At 36.1% G+C, this 22,930-nt stretch overlaps 1 protein-coding gene across 1 annotated transcript in view; it reads right to left on the minus strand.

The window, feature by feature from the left end:
* Positions 1–22,930, minus strand: part of PIBF1 (progesterone immunomodulatory binding factor 1) — a 208,844-nt gene that overhangs the window by 118,780 nt on the left and 67,134 nt on the right. The window lies entirely within an intron of this gene.

Here is a 22,930-nt window from a genome sequence, read left to right on the forward strand (position 1 = left end):
TAAAAGTATTGCTACCAATGTTATGCTGCATTTGATAAGTGTACTGTGGTTATATAAGAGAATATTCTTATTCCTAGGAAATAAACTGTGAAGAAGCAGAAGTATACAATCCATTTAATCTATTAAACCATTCAGAAAAAAAATTATGTGTGTGTGTGTGTGTGTGTGTATGGGTTGGGTGGGAGAAGAAAGAGAGAATAAGAAAGATAAATAAATGTAGCAAAACATTAAAAAGGGGTTAATCTGGATAAAAGAAATGCAGCTGACCATTGAACAACACAGAGGTCAGGGGTACCTACTGTCTGTGCAGTTGAAAATCGGCATGTGTGTTTTGACTTCCCCACAACTTAACTACTAAATGCCTACTATTACTGGAAGCCTTACTGGTAACAAACAGTTGATTAACACATTATTTTGCATGTTATATGTATTATATACTGTATTCCTATAATAAAGTAAGCTAGAGAAAACATGTTATTAAAAACTTCATAAGGAAGAGAAAATACATTTATGGTACTGTACTGTATTTATTGGAAAACAGCATATAAGTTCAAACCCTTGTTGTTCAAGGGTCAACTATATACAAGTTCTTTGTACCATTCACGTAGCTTCTGTGCTAAGGAAGATGCTAAAAAAGAATATGAACCAAGAAAGAATGTGAGAGCACAGTGTTGATTTTATAAGACACAAAGAGAATCAATGCTCTGAAAGTGACAATCATTCAATTACTCAGGACTGAGAAGGGGTTTACATTGGCAGGTATGGAAAGAGCACTTCTCTATAGCAATTCTTCCATTTACACAACAAAATATGCTGATAATTCTAGTCCATTACTGTATAAAGATGTTCTGTCCCATTACTATATAAAGATGTTCCGTCCCACAAAATTTCAGATAACAACATTGGCATTCATCATTAATTCTCCTGCTATAGAGTACATATCCTTTTTGACCACAGAAGTGCCCAGTTCTTCTTTAAGAGAAAAGAATGACAGAAAACAGTATCAAATTGCTTAGTGTGTGTGTGTGTGTGTGTTTTGACTTGCTGCACAAAAATATTCAAGATATGTTCTTTTGAGGTGAAGAATTGGCATTATCACTTTAGAATCAGTACCTTTTAAACTAATTATAAACAATAAATTATCCATGAATGGCGAAAGGATTCCCTAGGCCACTGTCCCTGGTGGGAGACGGAATATTAGATCAGACCAATACCTAATAAAGAAAAAGGAAGACATAGGAAAGGTGGCATAAAATAAAATTCATACATTGTGATGTGAATATGAGAGTTTATCAGTTCCTTTCAGAGCCTTTAGTCTAGACTAAAAAGGAATAGATATTTTACATCTCAACAATAAATTTCTTAACGCTTTCATGAACACTATATTACCACCAATTCTAAAGCCTTTACTGGGAAAAAAAAAAAACAGAATTACTTAAGATGTAATGAGTCCCACTTGAGTTATAATCCCATGCAAGTGGCCGAATATATGTCAGATGGAATAGCAGCTTAGAAGCAAATAGAAAATTTTAGAACAACATAGGGCTAGACTATTTCAATATAAACAAAGCAAATCTATGGGCAAAAAGAACACTGCAAGGAATAAAAGAAATTAAGTAACAAAGAAAAGATAATTTTTAAATTTTGGAAAATCATTAGAGAGGTCCATTAATGAGAATATTCTGCAAATTATCAAACAAAAAAAATCAGATACTAAAAAATTTCATTTTAAAAGTAGAAACCTGGGGCGCCTAGGGTGGCTCAGTCAGTTAAGCATCTGACTCTTTTTTTTTTTTTTAAGATTTCATTGATTTACTTTAGAGAGAGAGCGTGTGTGCGCGCACGCACGAGAGAGGGGGTGGGGCAGAGGGAAAGGGAGAGAGAGAACCTCAAGCAGACTCCACACTGAGCATGGAGCCCAACATGGGGCACGGAGCCTACATTAAGGAAAAAAAAAAAAAGAAAAGAAACTTACTGTATTATTCTTTCTTTCATAAAGACAAAAGAGTAACTTATTTTAGGATTGAGAATTAGAAATTTCTCTATCCAAATAACAAGTATGATGTGAATTACTTTGTGTAACCATGAAACTAAGAATAATATGAATGAAGTTATTGTAATTTATTAAGAAAAATAGAGTTTAAGTACAATACCACAGCTGTTACTTCAATCTGAGTATCTTTACTTCATTAAGTTTATCTTGCAAATGACACAAACATTACTTGCCTGCTGAAGAAGCCAATAGCAGATTAAAAGGCAGATAAACAAAGATAAAACAATATATGAATATGAAAAAAGGCAGAATAAGGGAGACATGTCAAAACTGTTCTACTTGGGGATAAAACACTGAATGGAAATTCTGGACAGCTGGCTACTGTATTAAGGTTTAAACTAGCCCAGTATGACACAAAAATCACAAACTCTACTCACCAGATCTCCTATTCTCTCTTATCTTCTATGAGTAAAAGAGTGAGGACAAAATCCTGCTATTACCAGAGAAATTGTAGGGACTGATAATAATTTCAGGTAATATTCATTTAAAAATGCTTATGGACTGAAAATGATTCCAAATATATTTCAAAATATGGAATGCATATTTTAAAACAGTTAAAACGACCATAACTAGGGGCACCTGGGGGGCTCAGCTGGTTAAGCATTGGCCTTTGGCGCAGGTCATGATCCCAGCATCCTGGGATTGAGCCCCACATCAGGCTCCTGGCTCAGCGGGGAGTCTGCTTCTCCCTCTCCCTCTCCCTCTGCCTCTCCTCCTGCTCATGCTCTCTCTCTCTGTATCTGTCTCAAATAAATAAAATCCTTAAAAGAATTGTTTTAAAAAAAAAAACCAGGGCGCCTGGGTGGCTCAGATGGTTAAGCGTCTGCCTTTAGCTCAGGTCATGATCCCATGCGGGAGTCCCGCATCAGGCTCCCTGCTCCTTGGGAGCCTGCTTCTCCCTCTGCTTCTCTCTCTCTCTCTGTCTCTCATGAATAAATAAGTAAAATCTTAAAAAAAAAAAAAAAACCATAACTGAAAAAAATACTATTAAAATTAATTCTGGATTGCAAGCTTTCTATTTAGATTCATAAATAGACCTCTCTTGTAGGATCCCAAAGTTAACAGTATATTCAACTTACTCTACTGTTCACATTGAGTTTTGAAATTTCCCCATTTTGGGAGAAAGAATCCCCAGAGTGCGTGCAGATTCAAAAGCAACAAAACACGAGATAATAACTGTTTATGTATATGAAAGATGGATATTTTTTACTTATTATGAAACTGGTGAACTTGAATTGTTAGACACGTAGGTCTTTTCTATGCCTGAGAAAAGTACATTTTTTTTGTAGAAAATTAAAGTCCCCGAGTAAAAACCCTTCTTTCATTCATGTCCGAAAATGGCATACTACTTCCTTACATTTTTCTTTATAATAACACAGGACATTTAACCATTAAAGGAGGAATTTGATAAAGAAAGACTTTAACATAAATGAAGTTGAGGTTAACTACACTTGACTAGAAAATTGTGTATAGGCATGTCTGAAGCTTTACTTAATTAAGCATGACTCAGGGAAATCACAATCCATGTTAAGACTGAAACACGTTTATTCTATTTTTGGTACAAAGGAAGTCAGAATCCCATATTTGAGTATTAAAAACTCAACCTCTGAAAAATAAAGCAATTTTTCCTTGGGTTTCACTATATACCAAAAATTTATATGATACTCTTACAATATATATGAGTTCAAATATTCCTAGGCAATCTGTACTCAAAAGAATTTTAGTGGATATAAAATATATAGTAGTCCTAGGTTTTTATTTTGAAAAAACAGGAACTGCAGAGATTTAAAAAATAATACTCTCAAAAATACGTTGGGTTCACCATTCCTTTTGTAAGGTAACAAAACCAGTGTATTAGTTCTTTTGAGCTGTTGTCACAGATAATTTCAGAATCCAAAGGGACTTCAAACTCATCAAGCCACCCACTTGATGTTTCAATACTTATGAGCATATTCCTGTTAAATACTTGGCCAGCTGATGCCTAAACACTTTTTTTTTTTTTTTTGATGCCTAAATACTTCTGATGGAAAACATATTAGATGCTAAGGCATTCTGAAAAGTCCTACTAGAAAGTTTACTTCTACTCCTTTTTGTAACGTTTATCCAGTGGTCCCAGTTCCACTATGTGAGGTCTTACCAAGTAAGAAAATCAGATCATTCATATGAGAACCTTTCAAATACTTGTAGACCGAGCACTAAAAGGACTTTTAAAAATTTTCCACCATTTTGGTCATTTTCTTCTTAAGCTCTTGGGTTTAAAGCTTGGGTGCCCAGTACCCAGCATGATTTTATAGATAAGGTAATCACAGACCACATTCTAGATACAGGCATACCTTAGAGATATTGTGGGTCCAGTTCCAGACTGCTGCAATAATGTATCATAATAAAGCAAGCCAAGTGAAATTTTTGGCTTCCCAGTGCATATAAAAGTTATGTTTATACTATACTGTAGCCTACAAAGTGTGCAATAGCATTGTGTCTAAAAAACACAATGGGGGCGCCTGGGTGGCTCAGTTGGTTAATCGGCTGCCTTCGGCTCAGATCATGATCCCGGGGTCCTGGGATCGAGTCCCGCATCGGGCTCCCTCCTCTGCGGGGAGCCTGCTTCTCCCTCTCCCTCTGCCTGCCTCTCTGCCTACTTGTGCTCTTTATCTCTCTGTCAAATAAATAAATAAAATCTTTAAAAAAAAAAAAACCACAATGTACATACCTTAATTAAAAAAATACTTTATTGCTAAAAAAACGTTAACGGTCATCTGAGCTTTCACTGAGTGGTAATCTTTTGCTGGTGGAAGGTCTCTCCTCAAAGTTGATGGCTGCTGACTGAGGAGGCTGGTGGTAGCTGAAGGTTGGGGTGGCTGGGCAGTATCTTACAATAAGACAAGTTTGCTGCATTGACTGACTCTGCCTTTCACGAATGATTTCTCTGTAGTACGTGATGCTGTTTGATACCATTTCACCCATAGTAGAACTTCTTTCAAAATTGGAGTCAATCCTCTCAAACCCCACCACTGCTTTCTCAGGTTGATGTAAAATTCTAAAATCTTTGTTAATTGTTTACAATCTTCACAGTTATCTTCAGCAGTAGAGTCAATCTGAAGAAACCACTTCTTTGATGAGTCATAAAAACTCCTCTTCTGTGAAAGTTTTACCATGAGATGGCAGCAATTCAGTCACATCTTCAGGCTCTGCTTCTATTTCTAGTTCTCTTGGTATTTCACCACTGAAGTCTTGAACAGCTCTAAGTCATCCATGAGAGTTGTAATCAACTTTTTCCAAACTCCTGTGAATGTTGATATTTTGACCTCTTCCCATGAATGATGAATGTTCCTAATGGCATCTAGAATGGTGAATCCCCTTCCAGGTTTTCAATTTACTTTACCCAGATCCATCAGAAGAACCACTATCTATGGCAGTTATAAGCTTTACAAAATGTATTTCTTAAATAAGAAGACTTGCAGGTCAAAATGACTCCTTGATTCATGGGCTGCAGAATGGATTTCGTGTTAGCAGGCATGAAAACAGCATTAATCTCATTGTGCATCTCCATCAAAGCTCTTGGGTGGCCAGGTGCACTGTCAATGAACAATAATATTTTGAAAGCAATCTTTTTTTCTGAGCAGAAGGTTTCAAGAGTGGGGTTAAAATATTCAGTAAATCATGCTGTAAATAGATGTGCTATTATCCAGGCTTTGTTGTTCCATTTATAGAGCACAGAGTAGATTTAGCTTAATTCTTTAGGGTGTTAGGATTTTTCGAAAGGTAAATGAGCACTGGGGCTTCAACTTAAAATCACCAGCTGCATTAGCTCCTAACAAGAGAGTCAGCCTATCCTTTGAAACTTTGAAGCCGGACACTGACTTCTCTTCTCTAGCTATGAAAGTGCCAGATGGCATCTTCTTCCAATAGAAGGCTGTATCATCTACATCAAAAATCTGTTGTTTAGTGTAACCACCTTCATTAATGATCTTGGCGAGATTTTCTTGATAACTTGCTGTAGCTTCTACATCAGCACTTACTGCTTCATCTCGCACTTTTATGTCATGGAGACAGTTTCTTTCTTTATACCTCATAAACCAACCTCTACTAGCTTCAAACTTTTCTTTTGTAGGTTCCTTACCTCTTCTAGCTTTGAAGAATCGAAGAGAGTTAGGGCCTTGCTATGGATCAGGCTTTGGCTTAAGGGAAATGTTATGGCTGGTTTGATCTTCTATACAGACCACTCAAACTCTCCCCATAAAAGCAATAAAGGCTGTTTGCTTTCTTACCATTTGTGTGTTCACTGGAGTAGCATTTTTAATTTCCTTCAAGAACTTTTCCTTAGCACTCACAATTTGGCTGTTTGGTGCAAGAGGCCCAACTTTCAATCTATCTTGGCCTTAGATATTCCTTCCTCACTAAGCTTACTCATTTCTTTTTTTTTTTTTATCAAAGATTTTTATTTATTTATTTGAGAGAGAGAGAATGAGAGACAGAGAGCATGAGAGGGAGGAGGGTCAGAGGGAGAAGGAGACTCCCCGCCGAGCAGGGAGCCCGATGAGGGACTCGATCCCGGGACTCCAGGATCATGACCTGAGCCGAAGGCAGTTGCTTAACCAACTGAGCCACCCAGGCGCCCAAGCTTACTCATTTCTAACTTCTGATTTAAATTGAGAAACATACGACTCTCTTCCTTTCACCTGAACACTTGGGAGGCCATTACAGGGTTATCAACTAGCCTAATTCCAATACTGTTATATCTCAGGGAATAGGGAAGCTCAAGGGCAAGAGACGAGGGACTGGCTGGTCGGAGGAGTCAGAACACACATGACATTTATCAGTAAAGTTTGCTGTCCTATGTGGGTGAAGTTCATGGTGCCCCCAAACAATTACAAGAGTAACATCAAAGTCACTGATCACAGATACCATGACAAATATAATAATAATGAAAAAGTTTGAAATACTGCAAGAATTACCAAATTGTGACACACAGACACAAAGTGAACAAATGCTGTTGAAAAGATGGTGCTGATAGAAATGGTTGATGCAGGGCTGCCACAAACATCCAGTTTGGAAAAAAACACAGTATTTGTGAAGTGCAATAAAGTAAAGTGCAATAAAAGGAGGTATGTCCTTTGTATAATGCATTATACATGGAAATATAACTTCCATTTGTGTGGATAATATCTCCATATTGAAATCCTCCAAGTCATTTTCACATTTCAATTCGAAGCCTATACTAAAAGCACGTTTTCTTGTACATGATCTTGTATTTATTCATTAATTTTCGTTCAGCTCATTAATTCTGCCTGAAAAGATCTACTGGGATCCTCATTCTGTAATACAATTTACTTGTAATTCTTCTGTTTTATATATCAAACTTGTTTTATAATATGTTTTTATTTTTACCCAAGTTAATAACAAAAATCATTCTTTGTTTATATTTCATTAAAACATTAAAAAATAAGGAACATATTCACAAATTTGAATACTGAGAAGTACAAAAGAATATACTGTAAAAAAATCTATATCCAACATCTGTCCACCAGACACCTAATTTCCTGTTCTGCAAGCAATAAGTGTTTATATATACATAGGCAAATATATACAAACATGTACTGTTTTGTTCTTAATTTAAATACAAACAACTGCCTTTTATTTATAAATGTATGTGTATATGTATATAAGTCTGTGTGTACATATACACATATATATATGTGTGATAAATAGCCTGGGTGAAAAAAGCTTGTGTATATAGATGTTGATACTGTCATATATATACATACACCTTGCCTTCTTCCACCTAATAACATATCTTGAAGATTTTTCCTCATCAGGATATACAGTACTTCATTCCTTTCATATAGCTACATACTGTATTCTACATACTATAACTTATTTAACCACTGCCTAAATGTCAATGGACATTTGGGGTGTTTTCAGCTTTTGTAATTGTAACCTCTGCTATAAAGAATAAGTTGAAGGAGTCGAAGATGGTAGAGGAGTAGACCACCTTAGTCTTGTCTGGTCCCAGGAATTCAGCTAGATAGCTATCAAATCATTCTGAACACCTGCAAACTCAACCGGAGATCTAAGAAAAGAATAGCTGAAACTCTATAAATAGAAAAGTGACCACTTTCTACAAGGTAGGAGGTGTGGAGAAGTTAATCCGAGGGGATATATGGGAAGATAAATCGTGGGGTGAGGGAGCCTCCATCAGCTGGCTACAGGAAAGTGATATAGCAGCAGAGCACAAAATTAGAACTTTTAGAAGGCTGCTCTGGTGAGGGACTTCCCTGCCTGAAAGGCGCTCAGGTGTCGAAGTGGGGTAGAATTCCAGGTGGGACAGTGTGGTCTCAAGATCCCTGGGGTTCAGGGAGGCCTGGGGTGCCTGAGTGAGGCAGAGCTCCCAGGCACTGGAGTTGCAATCAGTGAGCCCAGGAGTGGACGTTCAGCTCAGTGTTGCCATAAACCATGAACCACGGCATGATTGGGTGACCACTCTCTGAGCAGGGGCCCAGCAAATGGCAGAACCGTGCCGAGACCCCTCCCCCAACCCTGGAAGGAGTGGCACGGGTGCATGCTGCAGGAGTCTGCAGGGTGTGGAGACCAGAAATGGGGTTGCATGGATGAGAAAGAAATGCTCGGTCACAGACTGGGTGAGCATGGAGCATGGACCAGAGACACAAGAGTGAGTGACAGCTTTTCCCTAAGGATGCACTGAGGAGTGGGGGCGGGGTGTGAGCTTTCGGCTCTGGGGCTGGAGATTAGGAGGCTGATATTTTCATTTCTCATCCTTGAAAACAGCTCAGAAAGCTTCAGGGAACAAAACCCACATAGAGCAATCCAGAGCAGATTACTTAGCCTGGCCCCCTGGTAAGGGTAGTGCAATTCTGCCTGGGGAAAAGACACCTGAGATTCAGCACAACAGTCCCCTCCTCCAGAAGATCAGCAACAACATCCAGCTAAGACCAAGTTTACAGATCACACAGAACTGCAAAACTCCAGTGCTGGGGGAAAATACAATTCATGGTTTTTTTCACATGATTCTTTAGTCTTTCAGTTTTAATTTTTTTTTCTCTTCCCTTTCTCAATTTCTTATTTTATCAACTCTTGTTTGAAAGTCTTTTAATATTCATTTTTACAGTTACATTCTATCCTTTCATTGTATTTAATTTTATTTTTGTATATACATACGTTTCTCTTTCTTTACAATTTTGGGATGCAGTTTCCTGCAGCAAACAGAACAGAATACACCCAAGATAGAGTGTACTGCTCTGTTCTCATCTGTCTGATATTCTCTCATCTTTTTCCTCTTCTTCTTCTTCTTTTTTTAGTAAAGTCTTTTTAAAATTTTCATCTTTACAGTTGCATTCTATCCTTTCAATGTGTTTAATTTTATTTTTGTGTATATATGTTTTTCTTTCTTTACAATTTTGGGATGCAGTTTCTTCTAACAAACAGACCAAAGTATACCTGGGATATAGTATATTGCTCTGTTCTGTTCACCTGTCTTTTATATTCCTTCTTTACTTTTTTTTTTGTCTTTTAATTTTCATTTTTACAGTTACATTCTATTCTTTCATTGTATTTAATTTTATTTTTGTACATATATAAGTTTTTCTTTCGCTGCAATTTTGGGATCTAGTTTTCTAACAAACAGACTACAATACACACATGATCCAGTCTATTGCTCTGTTCTGTTCACCTGTCTGCCTGTCTGATTATATATATATTTTTAAATTTCTTTTTTCTGGTTTCATGTCTCTTCTGATTTGTTTAGTGTATATTTCTCTGGGGTCGTTATTGCCATTTTAGTATTTGGTTCTTTTGTTCACCTATCCTTCTATGGACAGAATGACAAGATGGAAAAACTCACCTCAAAAAAGATAACAAGAGGCAGTACTGACTGCCATGGACCTAATCAGTATAGACATATGTAAGATGTCAGAACTAGAGTTCAGAATAACAATTTTAAAGATATTAGCTAGGCTTGAAAAGGCATATAAGACACTAGAGAATCCCTTCCTGGAGAAATAAGAGAACTAAAACCTAATCAAGTTGAAATAAAAAAGCCTCTTAATGAGACGCAATCAAAAAAGGAGACTAACAGGTAGGATAAATGAGACAGACAAGAGATTTAGTGATATAGAAAACAAAATGATGGGGAATAAAGAAGCTGAGAAAAAGAGAGATAAAAAACTACTGGATCATGAGGGGAAATTCAAGAAATAAGTGATACCACAAAGCAAAACAATATTAGAATAATTGGGATCCCAGAAGAAGAGGAGAGGGAGACTCTCTAGAGAGGTATAAGGTATATTGAGCAAATTATAGTGGGGAACATCCCTAATGTGGGGAACGATACAGGCATTCAAGTTCAAGAGGCACAGAGAACGCATCTCAAAATCAATAAAAATAGGTCAACACCTCGACATATAATAGTGAAACCTGCAAATCTCAGAGACAAATAGAAAATCATGAAAGCAGCTCGGGACAAGAGGTCTTTAACCTACAAGGGTAGAAACATTAGACTGGCAGAAGACATAGCCACAGAGACCTGGCAGGCCAGAAGAGAGAGGCATGATATATTCAGGGTGTTAAATGAGAAAAATATGCAGCCAAAAATACTTTATCCAACAAGGATGTCATTCAAAATAGAAGGAGAGATAAAAAGCTTCCAGGACAAACAGAAACTAAAAGAATTTGTAATCACTAAACCAGCCCTACAAGAAATTTTAAAGTGGTCCTCTAAGGGAAAAGAGAGCCCAAAAGTAACATACACCAGAAAGGAACAGAGACAATATACAGAAACAGTGACTTTAAAGGTAATACAATACCACTAAATTCATATCTTTCAATAGTTATTCTGAATGTAAATGGGCTAAATGCCCCAATCAAAAGACACAGGGTATCAGACTGGATAAAAAAGCAAGATCTGTCGATATGCTGTCTGCAAGAGACTCATTTTAGACACCAAAACACCTCCAGATTTAAAGTGAGGGGGTGGAAAACCATTTATCATGCTAATGGACATCAAAAGAAAGCTGGGGTAGCAATCCTTATATCAGACAAATTCTATTTTAAACCAAAGACTATAATAAGAGATGAGGAAGGACACTGTATCATACTTAAAGGATCAATCCAACAAAAAGATCTAATAATTGTAAATATTTGTGCCCCTAACATGGGAGCAGCCAATTATATAAGCCAATTAATAACAAAATTAAAGAAACACATTGATAATAATACAATAATAGGAGACTTAAACCCCTCACTCACTGCAATAGACAGATTACCTAAGCAGAAGATCAACATGGAAATAAGGGCTTTGAATGACACACTGGATCAGATGGACTTCACAGATATATTCAGAGCATTTCATCCTAAAGCAACAAGAATACACATTCTTCTCGAGTGCACATAGAACATTCTCCAGAAGAGATCACATATTGGGTCGCAAATCAGGTCACAACCGGTACCAAAAGATTGGGATCATTCCCAGCATATTTTCAGACCACAATGCTTTGAAACTGTAACTGAATCACAACATGAAATTTGGAAAAGAACTCAAATACATGGAGGCTAAAGAATATTCTACTAAAGAATGAATGGATCAACCAGGAAACTAAAGAAAAAAATTCATGGAAACAAATGAAAATGAAAACACAACTGTTCAAAACCTTTGGGATGCAACAAAGGCAGTCCTAAGAGGGACGTTTATGGCAATACAAGCCTTTCTCAAGAAAGATCTCAAATATACAACCTAACCCTATACCTAAAGGAGTTGGAGAAAGAACAGCAAATAAAGCCTAGGCCCAGCAGGAAAAGAGAAATAATAAAGATCAGAGCCAAAATCAATGAAACAGAAACAAAAAGAACAGTAGAACAGATCAACGAAATTAGGAGCTGGTTCTTTGAAAGAATTAACAAGATTGATAAACCCCTGGCCAGACTTTTAAAAAAGAAGAGAGAAAGGACCCAAATAAATAAAATCATGAATGAAATAGATCACAACCAACACTGAAGAAATACAAACAATTATAAGAACATATTATAAGCAAGTATATGCCAACAAATTAGGCAATCTGGAAAAATGGATGCATTCCTAGAGACGTATAACTACCAAAACTGAGCCAGGAAGAAACAGAAAACCTGAACACACCCATAACCAGCATGGAAACTGAAGCAGTAATCAAAAATCTCCCAACAAACAAGAGTCCAGGGCCAGATGGCTTCCCAGGGGAATTCTACCAAGAATTAATACCTATTCTTCTGAAGCTGTTTCAAAAAGTAGAAATGGAAGGAAAACTTCCAAACTCTTTCCATGAGGCCAGCATTACCTTGATCCCAAAACCAGACGAGGAGACCAATATCCCTGATGAACATGGATGCAAAAATTCTCACCAAAATACTACCCAATAGGATCCAACAGTATATTAAAAGGATTATTCACCACCACCAAGTGGGATTTATTCCTGGGCTGCAAGGGTGGTTCAACACCTGCAAATCAATCAATGTGAAACACTACATTAATAAAAGAAAGGACAAGAACCATATGATTCTCTCAATAGATGCAGAGAAAGCATCTGACAAAGTACAGCATCCTTCCTTGATTAAAACTCTTCACAGTGTAGGGATAGAGGGAACATACCCCAATATCATAAAAGCCATATATGAAAAACCCACAGCGAATATCATTCTCAATGGGCAAAGACTGAGAGCTTTTCCCCTAAGGTCAGGAACATGGCAGGGATGTCCACTATCACCACTGTTGTTCAACATAGTATCCAAAGTCTATAAAGAACTTATCAAACTCAACACCCAAAGAAGAAATAATCCAGTCAAGAAATGGGCAGAAGACATGAACAGACATTGCTCCAAAGAAGACATACAAATGGCTAACAGACACATGAAAAAATGCTCAACATCACTTGGCATCAGGGAAATACACAATGACATACCACCTCATACTGGTCAGAATGACTAAAATTAACAAGTCAGAAAACGACATGTTGGCGAGGATGCAGAGAAAGGGGAATCCTGTTACACTGTTGGTGGGAATGCAAACTGATGCAGCCACTCTGGAAAACAGTATGGAGGTTCCTCAAAAAGTTGAAAGTAGAGCTACCCTACGACGCAGCAATTGCACTACGAGGTATCTACCCAAAGGATTCAAATGTAGTGATCTGAAGGGGCACCTCACTCCAATGTTTATAATGGCAATGTCCACAATAGCCAAACTATGGAAAGAGTCCAGATGTCCATCGACAGATGAATGGATAAACAAGATGTGGTATATATATATACACAATGGAATACCACTCAGCCATCAAAAAAAAAAAAAAAAGAAAGAAATCTTGCCATTTGCAATGACGTGGATGGAGCTAGAGGGTATTATGCTAAGCGAAATAAGTCAATCAGAGAAAGACAATTATATATCTCACTCATATCTGGAATTTAAGAAACAAAACAGAGGCTCATAGAGGAAGAGAGGGAAAAATAAAACAAGATGAAACCAGAGAGGGAGATAAACCATAAGAGACTCTTAATGTCAGGAAACAAACTGAGGGTTGCTGGATGGGAGGTGTGTGGGGGGATTGAGTAATAAGGTGATGGACATTAAGGAGGGCACGTGATGTAATGAGCACTGGGTATTTTATAAGACTGATGAATCACTGAACTCTACACCTAAAACTAATAATACATTATATGTTAATTAATTGAATTTAAATAAAAAAAGAGAATAAGTTGGTATATATGTAATTTTGTAGCCAGCAAGAATATTTGCAGGATAATGTACTAGAAGTGAACTCCTGGATCCAGACCAATGTGCATTTGTATTTTTGATTGGTGTTATTAAATAACTCTCCCTAGGAGTTGTAGCACCTTAAAATCCCGCTAACAGGGGTGCCTGGGTGGCTTGGTCAGCTAAGTGTCTGCATTCAGCTCAGATCATGATCTCAGGGTCCTGAGATCAAGCCCCATGTTGAGCTCTGTGCTCAGCGGGGAGTCTGCTTCTCCCTCTCCCTCTGTGCTCTCTCTCTCTCTCACTCCTTCTGGCTGTCTCACTCTCCCTCAAGCAAATAAATAAAAACCTAAAAAAAAAAAAAAAAAATTTCCTGCTAACAATGTATAAGATTCCCAGTTTTTCCATATCCACAGAAAGTGATGAAAAAAAACCAAAGTTTTTTCAGAAAAATCAGTGTACTTTTAATGTGAAACTAATTTTCACTTATTATTGACTTGAAAGAGGGTCTTCTTAGAAGGAAATTAGTTACATGACTGTGATAGGAGATGCAAATCCTTTTCACAGATTGCATTTCTTTTGACTTTCTTTACGGTGGTAATGCCACATCAACATTTTTCATTTGTAGGTAGTCACATTTATTAATTCTTACTTCTACAACTTTTGAGTTTCAAAAGACTTCTTCTTTCCAAGCTTATGAAAATATTCTCCTATAGTTTCTCTACTACTTTATTTTCATTTAAATTTCTCATCTATTTGGAATTTACCCTGTTAAAATGTGAGAAATGGGTCCAAAGTTTCCTTTTCACCTAGCTGGTTACTTAGTGATTAGATAAAATTTGTAGGTTCTTATTCAGAAACTCATTTATTTAATTTTTCCACATAAACCATAGATTTAATATGTCTGTTTTAAAAAAACTTACTGTAAGATTAATAAAGTCTGAGGATCTAATGTATAATGTGGTGACTATAGTTGCTAACACTATATTGTGTAATTGAATGTTGCTGAGAGTAAGACTTAAAAAATCTCACTAAGGGGCGCCTGGGTGGCTCAGTTGTTAAGCGTCTGCCTTCGGCTCAAGTCATGATCCTGGGGTCCTGAGATCGAGCCCCATATCGGGCTCCCTGCTCGGCGGGAAGCCTGCTTCTCCCTCTCCCACTCCCCCTGCTTGTGTTCCTGCTTTCACTATCTCTCTCTCTCTGTCAAATAAATAAATAAAATCTTAAAAAAAAAAAAAAGAACTCACCAAAAGAAAGAAAATGGTAACATGTAAGGTGAGAAAGGTATTAATTAACTTGATGGGGGGGGAAATCTTTCCATAATGTATACCTATAATACCCATCAGTTTGTATACTTTCAATATCTTACAGTTTTATTTGTCAGCTATACTTCAATAAAGCTGGAAGAAAAAAAATCTATGAAGATTCAGGAACCCATCAAATATGTAACCCAATGTCTGACAAATGCCAGGGAATCTCCTCCAAAATAAGTTATTATTGCATCTTGCATATCCTCCATAAAGAAAGAAGGCAACAATGTCTCATTCCAGTAATGGGTACCTAAGACATATTCCTGGTTCTCACCACTTATGGGGGTTGGATAGACAACAGGAGTAGTCCTGGAAGTCACCACTAGTAAGAAATGGCTAGCAATTATTTTACTATAAACAGAAATGACTGTAAAGCACTTAATCCAAATGCATGCCTAACCTACTTTCCCTTATCAAGATCCCAAAAAACCTGTGCTTATTCTAACACCAACCAACACAAGAGTAAGTTAGAATCTAGACTTAAAAACAAACAAACAAAAAAACAACCTGCTGATATTTCTACTTGGATCCCATCAAATGTATAGTTTAACTTAAGAAAACTAACATTTTCATGAAAAAACAAAGTAGTTCTCTATCTACACCATACCCACAAATGAACTTTGGATGGATGAAAGGTACAATGTAAAAAATATAACTATAAAAATTCACATGGAAAAATGAAGGTACAAGAATAGGCAGGAACAAGAATAGCCATAAGAATTCTGAAAAAGAATCTTAGTCATTTTGTCAAGTTTCACTAAAAAGGCTTTTGAAATTTTTGACATGAATTACACCGAATTTATAGATTAATTAAGAATTAAATTGCAGGGACATCAAGAATCCTTTTTTTAACTTCATCCAGGAATATTATAAGCCTTTTCAGAGGGATTCTTCCAGCTGCTGTTGTGCCACAACAGATGGGTGCACACTGCACTTGGCCTGGTGGGGGGGGGGGGGGGGGAGACTGCAGTTCTGGGCCCCAGGGGACATCTATACAAAGTTACTCCCTGAAGACAAGGAGAGGTAGCCAATTTGCCTAATACATAGAAACAAACACAAAAAATCAGGCAAAATGAGGAGACAGAATAACATAATTCCAAATGAAAAAACAAGACAAAAACTCAGAAAAAGACCTTAATGAAACAGAGATAAATAATCTACCTGGTAAAGGGTTCAAAGTAATGGTCATAAAGAGGATCAGCAAACTTGGGAGAAGAATAGATGAACACAGGGTGAACTTTAACAAAGAGAAAACATAAGAATATACCAACCAGAGCTGGTATATATAAAAACAACCAGAAAACAATGAACAAAATGGCAGTATGTGCCTACCTACTAACAACTGCTTTAAATGTAAATGGACCTAGTTTTCCAATGAAAAACAGAAGAGGGAATCAACAGCAGATTAGATGATAAGGAAAAATAGAAGACTAGTGGTGCAAATTACCCCATCAGAAAAAAAAAATAAATAAATAAAATAAAATAAATGGGAATAGTTAAAGGGACCTCTGGGACAAAATCAAGTGTACTAATGTTCGCATTATAGGGGTCCCAGAAGGAGAAAAGAGAGAGAAAGGTGCAGAAAGCTTATTTGAAGAAATAATGTCTGAAAACTTTTCTAACCTGATGAAGGAAACAAATACCCAAGTCCATGAAGCACAGAGAGTCCAAAACAAGATGAACCCAAAGAGATCCACACCAAGACACATTATAATTAAAACGTCAAAAATTAGATAAGGAGATAATCTTAAAAGCAGCAAGAGAAAAACAACTAGTTACATACAAGGGAACCTCCAAAAGACTATCAGCTGATTTTTCAGCAGAAACTTTGCAGGCCAGAAGAGAGTGGCATGATATATTCAAAGTGTTGGAAGGAAAAAACTTACAATGAAGAATACTCCACCCAGTAAGGTTATCATTCAGAATTGAAGGAGAGAGAAAAAGTTTTCCAGACAAGGAAAGCTAAAGGAATTCCCCACCACTTAATCAGCCTTATAAGAAATGCTGAAGATTCGGACTTCTTTAAGCAGAGAAGAAAAGACCATAACTAGAAATAAGAAAATATATGAAAGAAAAAAATCTCACTAATAAAGGTAATTATAAAGATAGTAGATTAACCAGTTATAAAGCTAGTATGAAGGTTAAGAAGAAGAAATAAAATCAAGTATAACTACAATAATTAGCTGAAGAATATACAAAATAAAAAGATGTAAAATATGACATTAAAATATAAAATGTGGTAGCGGACAGAGTAAAAATATGCTTTTAGAATGCATTTGAACCTAAGCGGCCATTGACTTAAAACAGACTGTTATAAATATATGTAGAGAGAGAGAGATGGTAACCACAAACCAAAACCCTGTAATAGATACAAGGAAAATAAAGTGAAAGGAATACAAGAAAAGAAGAAAGAAATGGAGAGAAACTATAAAAATAATCAGAAAACAATGAACAAAATGGTATAAGTGAATACTTACTAACAACTGCTTTAAATGTAAATGGACCTAGTTCTCGAATCAAAAGACACAGGGTGGCTAATGGAAACAAAACAAAACAAAAAACCAAACAAATCAAGACCCATCTACACACTGCCTATATGAGACTCACTTCAAATCTAAAGATACACAAGACTGAAAGTGAAGGGATAGAAAAAGATATACCATACAAATGGAAACAAAAGCTGGAGTAGCAATACTTCTATCAGACAAAACAGACTTTAAAACAAACTGTAACAAAGACAAAGAAGAGAATCACAGGATCAAAGGGTCAGTCCAACAAGGGGATATAACATTTGTAAATATTTATGCACCCTATATGGGAGGCATCTAAATATAAATATTAACAGATGTAAAGGGGGAAATTGACAACAACACAGTAATAGTGGAAGACTTTAATACTATCAATGAATAAGTCATCCATACAGTAAATCAGCAAGGAAATACTAGCCTTGCCTTAAATAATATACTAGACCAGATGGACTTTACAAAACTGAAAATCAGTTACAGGAAGAAAACTGAAAAAAAAACCCCACAAACATGTGGAAACTAAACACATGCTATTAAGGAACCAAAGGGTCAACAAAGAAATCAAAGAGAAGATAAAAAAAATGCCTTGAGACAAATGAAAATGGAAAAACAATGTTCCAAAACCTACAGGATACAGCAAAAGCAGTTCTTTTTTTTTTTTTAAAAGATTTTATTTATTTATTTGACACAGAGAGAGAGAGCGAGAGCAGGAACACAAGCAGGGGGAGTGGGAGAGGGAGAAGCAGGCTTCCCGCGGAGCAGGGAGCCCGATGTGGGGCTCGATCCCAGGACCCTGCGATCATGACCTGAGCCAAAGGCAGATGCTTAACGACTGAGCCACCCAGCCGTCCCAGCAAAAGCAGTTCTAAGAGGGAAGTTTATATCAATATAGGCTTACCTCAAGAAACAACAAAAATCTCAAATAAACAATCTAACTTTACACTTAAATGAACCAGAAAAATAAGAACAAAACAAAGCCCAAAGTTCAAGAAGGAAGTAAATAATAAAGATCAGAGTGAAAATAAATGAAAGAGACCCCCCCCCCAAAAAAAAGAAAAAGAAAAAGAAATCAATGAAATTAAGAGCTGGTTCTTTTAAAAAGATAAACAAAATGGATAAACCTTTAGGCAGACTCATCCAGAAACAGAGAGAAGGTCCAAATAAATAAAATAAAAAATGAAAGAGAAATTACAACCAATACCACAGAAATACAAAGGATCACGAGACTACTATGAACAATTATACACTAACAAATTGGACAACCTAGAAGAAATGGGTAAATTCCTAAAAACATACAATTTCCAAGATTAAATCATGATGAAATAGAAAATCTGAATAGACCAATTACTTACTAGTAATGAAACTGAATTAGTAATAAAAGAAACTCCTAACAAAAGTCCAGGGCCAGATGGCTCCTTAGGTAAATTCTACCAAACATTTAAAAGAGTTAATACCTATCCTTCTCAAATTATTCCAGGAAATTGAAGAGGAAGGATGTTCCCAAACTCATTTTATGAGGGCAGTACTAACCCGATACCAAAACCAGACAAAGACACCACAGAAGAAGAAAATTACAGGTCAATATCCCTGAGGAACACAGATGCAAAAATCCTCAAAAAATATTAGCACACCAAATTCAACAAGACATTAAAAGGATCATACACCACAAGCAAGGATTTATTCCAGGGATACAAAGATGGTTCAACATCCACAAATCAATCAACATGATATACTACAACAACAAAATGAAGAATAAAAATCATATGATCTTGACAGTTACAGAAAAAGCATTCAACAAAATTCAACATCCATTTATGATAAAAACTCCCAACAGAGTTGAGTATAGAAGTAAGGTACCTCAATATAATAAAGGCTATATATGACAAACTCACAGCTAATGTACTCAATGGTGAAAAGCTAAAAGCATTTTCTCTAAGATCAAGACAAGGATGTTCACTCTCACACTTTTATCCAACACAGTACTAGAAGTCCTAGCTAGAGCAATTAGACTGAAAAAGAAATAAAAGGCATCCATACTGGAAAGGAAGAAATAAAACTGTCACTATTTGCAGATGATGTGATACTATATAGAGAAAACCCTAAAGACTCCACCAAACTATCACAACTAATAAATGAATTCAGTAAACCTGCAGGATACAACATTAATATACATAAATTTGTTGCATTTCTGTACACTAATAAACTATCAGAAGGAGAAATTAAGAAAACTATCTACAATTGCATCATAAAGAATAAAACATCTAGGAATAAATTTAACCAAGGGGTTAAAGACCTGTACACTGAAAATTGTAACACATTTATGAAAGAAACTGAAAACAAATAAGTGGAAAGATATACAGTGTTCACGAATTGGAAGAATTAATGTTGGTAAAATGTCCATACTACTTAAAGCAATCTACAAATTCAATGCAATCACTATCAAAATATCAAGGGCATTTTTCACAGAACTAGAACAAATAATACTAAAATTTGTATGGAACCACAAAAGACCCTGAATACCCAAGCAATCTTGAGAAAGAAGAACAAAGCTGGAATTATCACAACCATATTTCAAACTATACCATAAACCTAAAGTAATCAAACAGTATTGCACTGGCACAGAAACAGACATAGGTCAATGGAACAGACTAGAGAGCCCAGAAATAAACCCATGCGTATATGGTCAATTAATCTATGACAAAGAAAGCAAGGATATATAACGGGAAAAAAGGTCTCTTAGTAAATGGTATTGGGAAAACTGGTAAGCCACATACAAAAGAATGAAACTGGATTGCTTTCTTACACCATACACAAAAATAAACTTAAAACAGATTAAAGACCTAAATGTAAGACCCGAAACCATAACTCCTAGAAGAAAACATAGGCAGTAAATTCTTTGACATTGATCTTAGCCCTTTTTGGATCCGTCCCCTCAGACAAGGACACAGCAGCAAAAATAAACAAATGGGACTACAACAAACTAAAAAGTTTTTACACAGCAAAGAAAATCATCAACAAAACAAAAAGGCAACATACTGAATGGGAGAGATATTTGCAGATGACATATATAATTAGAGGTTAATATCTACATATAAAAAGATCTCATACAACTCAATATTAAGGAAACAATCTGATTAAAGGGCAGAGGACCTGAAATAACATTTTTCCAAAGACATATAGATGGCCAACAGGCACATGAAAAAATGTTCAACATCACTACAAACCCTTGTGCACTGTTGGTAGGAATGTAAACTGATATAGCAACTATGGAAAATAGTTTGGAGGTTCCTTTAAAAAATTAAAAATAGAATGACCATATAATCCAACAATTCCACTTCTGGTTATTTATCCATAGAAAACAAAAGCACTAATTTGAAAATATACAAGCACTCCTATGCTCATCACAGCATCATTTACAACAGTCAAAATATCGAAGCAACCCAAGCATCCATAGATAGATGAATGGATAAAGAAGATGTGGTGTGTATGTATGTGTGTAAACGTATGTAGATATGTGTATACACGTACACCAGAATGTTAGTTCTAAGAAAGAATAAAATCTTGCTATTTATGACAACATGGATAGACCTAGAGCATATTTTTTTTTTAAGATTTTATTTATTTGACAGAGAGAGAGAGAGCACAAGTAGGCAGAGCAGCAAGCGGAGGGAGAAGCAGACTCCCTGCTGAGCAGGGAGCCCGATGCAGGACTCGATCCCAGGACCCTGGGATCATGACATGAGCTGAAGGCAGACGCTTAACCGACTGAGCCACCCAGGTGCCCTGACCTACAGCATTATTATGGTAAGTGAAATAAATCAGAGAAAGACAAATACCTTATGATTTCACTTATATGTGGAATTTAAGAAGCAAAACAAATGAACAAACAAAAAGCAGAAACAGACTCAAATACACTGATGGTTGCCAGTGCAGAGGGAGGGTAGAGGGATGGAGGAAATAGGTGAGGGGGATTAAGAGGTACAATCTTCTAGTTATAAAATAAATAATACATGGGGATGTAATGTACAGCATAAGGAATACAGTCAATAACATTTTAAAAACTTTACATGGTGGGGCGCCTGGGTGGCGCAGTCGTTAAGTGTCTGCCTTCGGCTCAGGTCATGATCCCAGGGTCCTGGGATCGAGCCCCGCATTGGGCTCCCTGCTCCGCAGGAGGCCTGCTTCTCCCTCTCCCACTCCCCCTGCTCGTGTTCCTGCTCTCGCTATCTCTCTCTCTCTGTCAAATAAATAAATAAAATCTTTAAAAAAAAAAAACAACTTTACATGGTGACAGATGATAACTAGACTTATTGTAGTGATCATTTTGTAATGTGTGTAAGTACTGAATCACTATGTAGTACACCTGAAACTAATATTGTATATCAATTAAACCCTAATGAAAAAAATGAGCTGTTCCAGTTTATTCAAAATTCTACTGGAAAATGATTTTGAAAGATCAACTTTTAAATATCAAAAGTTCAGTTAGTAAACAGAACTAATTGAACAATTATTTTATAATAATAATAACAAACTTTTTTATATTACTATTTATGTGTAAGACACTGTTCTACATGCTTTACAAACATTAAATTCTCAATAATTCAAAAGATCCCTTTAAGTACTAAAGCATCCCATGGCCTTTAGGATAAATACCAGTTGCTAGTATATGGACAGTAAGATTAAGAAGGATTTTAAAGTGCCAGATTTAGGACATAACAGATATGAGTATAAATATTAAACAGCCAATTTTAAGGTCAGATTTACTATTGTCTTTTCTCCAAATTCACAAAAACTACCAAGGCTAGTAAGTTATGAAATTCTGCCCAAATATAATAGTTCTGGTGTACTACCTAAAATCTTGCACTTTCTTTTAAAGTTTGTTAGTTTGTCCATAAATATTATTCTAGAGCCATTCCTAAATACATCACATTAAAAAACAACATCAACAAAAAGCCAAAGAAATCTTTTGCGTTCACCATATAGTTTTATAAATGGAAAGGTTATACATAATAAAAGATTTTATGGTAGGTTATAACAGCACTCCAGTAAGAACAGCTGATTTATAAATTTATTTTATATTAAAACGTTTGGACTTAGATATACTTTCATATTACAGAAGAGACTTCTCTAATATTATTTTTATTAATGTACCAAGTTTATAAAGTTGATGTGAATTCACAAGTATAACAATTTGAGCCATTTCTAAGACATTTCGGTAATAGGTTAAATATATGAAGACTTACCTCAATTTTTAGTGTCAGGTATTGCTTAAATCACAAATGAATATGCAAGTCTTCATTTAATAATTAAAAGC

The sequence above is a fragment of the Neomonachus schauinslandi genome, chromosome 3 (assembly GCF_002201575.2).
Source record: "Neomonachus schauinslandi chromosome 3, ASM220157v2, whole genome shotgun sequence".
Taxonomy (NCBI): domain Eukaryota; kingdom Metazoa; phylum Chordata; class Mammalia; order Carnivora; family Phocidae; genus Neomonachus; species Neomonachus schauinslandi.